We start from the raw sequence: 2,284 nt of genomic DNA, 5'->3' as shown, positions 1-2,284 counted from the left end.
CCCCCCCCCCCCCCCCCCGACATCTCTCCATTAGTGCATGTATAGGTACTGAGCATGTGTTCAGGCCTTTGTGTAATGTGTGTAATCATTGTAATTACCCCGGGACTAACAAAGTATTCATTACTATTGTTATTACAATTTCTAACAACGTCCCCAAAAGGAAACTTATTAACGTCAGTTTCATCTAAAAAGAAACATTTCTCTGTTTGTTCATCTTCAATCTTATCGCTGCAGAACGGGACAAACTGACCAACACATATATAATAATAATATATAATACATATATAATAACAGATCCATGCTTGGCGCCTGTGCATTGATGCAGTATTACCACTGAAAATATCACAATACTACGCTGTGTCGACCCCCCCCCCCCCCTAGTTTCAGATGAACTATATGAGCCATAACAAAGCTTCAGCGCTGCAAAGAGGAATTATTTGACAACTAGTTGTGAGTAAAGAGAACGTCTCTGGTGTTAAATATGAATATCTTCTAGTCTCTTCTGTCCTCAGTGACAGCAAACTCAATATCTTTGAGTTGTGGACCCAACGAGACATTGACACTGTCGGCCCACTCTGACATCTTTGTTTTACAAATTAAATGTGTTTTGGTTTGTTTGATTTTTTTATTTTATTTTATTGGTTAGTTTTTTTTGTTTTTATTGTTTGTTTGGTTTAGTTTAGTTTTTACATAATAACATAAATTGTTAAATGATATTGTTTTTATGGTGATCGCCACTTACTACGCCCCTTGGAGGGTTTTTCGGCAATCATCCGTCACATCTTTTTGTGTAATATATAATACTGTCTTAATGTTTTTGTAGTGAAAATAAAATAATCAATCAATCAATCGATCAATCTCTCCATTAGTGCACGTTTAGGACCTGTGTGTAATAATAGCAGATAATAATATCAGTAAAGAGCATAAATAAATTAAATTAACGAGAGCCTTCTGTGACGTCAACACAGTAAAAATGGACCTACTTAATGAAGTTGGTTCACTGCTAGCTTAGCTACAAGTTAGCATCAAACAACCACATACAGCTACAACGTTTTATTCTTTGTAGTGAGATAAGTTTTCACTAATTTCACTATGACACCTTATGACGCAAACCGTTTAAATCTGCGCATGCGTGACTCACATCGGGTAGTGGCACAAGCCACACTCCAGATGCCACTGTCCTCCCTCTGCTGTAGAGTTACTGTTTAACTTTTAGTATGACATACTGTGTATATTCTCTTTATCCTTCCTATAAGAAGAAGATGAGTGATATGCACCATGACAACTTCCCTGTACGTGTAAAAACGTACTGCGCGTGGCAGTAAATCCCTCTCAGAGACACAAATAACGAATATAACCAAACATGGCTGAGACTGTCTGTGGTTGTTGACTCTAACTTGCATTTAAACACCTTAAAGAACAACTGACGTTAGAAGAAACGTTGGCTAACGTTAGTCTGTTTTCTACGTTAACAGCTAAGCTATAAGCTAACGTTAAGCTAGCTTAGCGTTAGCTTACTTTTATACGGGAACAAAGGCATTTCCCGCCTAGCGACGACACTGAATACAACATGATGACATAATAAACTCTCCCTACACGAGATGTCGTTTAAAAGAGATGAATGTAAGATCATAAATAACGTTACCTTCCGTGATGATCAGCCCATGTGTTTGTGTTATTGCTAGAAGCGAATGTGCGTTTCCTGGGACGCCTGGGAATGTCCCGCCCTGCTCTGCCTCTGATTGGCTTACCCTGTCAACCCTAACCAATCCGAACACATGTAACGAGTATCAGCCAATCGTAGGCAGAGAAGGGCGGGTTATTTAGTATTTGAAGTTGTTTATTGGCGGACGCAAGGTGTAGAACAATAACCGGAATACTGTGACTGTATTGATGAGAAACAGGTTAAGTCTGCAGATAATGTAACTGGGACCAATGGTCAAACTTGTGAAAATAAGAAATAAAATAGGAATGGCATGATTTCTGCTATATTAAAGGAATATATGTTGAAGTGGGGGTTGTGTAGCTTTTCAATATCAGTTTAAGTGGACACTATACTTATGTTTTCACAGCTTGATCTTAGCATCAGACAACATTTTACCACGCAGACTGTAACATTAGAAATGCTATTGATGCCATTGCTCCCACTAAGGTCAAAGTTGTCTCTGGTAAGAAAAGGTCTCCATGGAGAAACGCTGCTGCCCGGGTCCTCACTAAGACCCAGAGACTGGATCACATCCCTCCAGTCCTCACTAAGACCCAGAGACTGGATCACATCCCTCCA

At 39.2% G+C, this 2,284-nt stretch overlaps 1 protein-coding gene across 1 annotated transcript in view; it reads right to left on the bottom strand.

Annotated features, from left to right (window-relative positions):
- Positions 1–2,284, bottom strand: part of LOC117959744 — an 8,480-nt gene that overhangs the window by 5,488 nt on the left and 708 nt on the right. The gene's annotated exons all lie outside the window — the stretch shown is intronic.

Source organism: Etheostoma cragini, chromosome 16 (assembly GCF_013103735.1).
Source record: "Etheostoma cragini isolate CJK2018 chromosome 16, CSU_Ecrag_1.0, whole genome shotgun sequence".
Taxonomy (NCBI): Eukaryota; Metazoa; Chordata; class Actinopteri; order Perciformes; family Percidae; genus Etheostoma; species Etheostoma cragini.
This window is presented reverse-complemented; position numbering and strand designations above follow the sequence as displayed.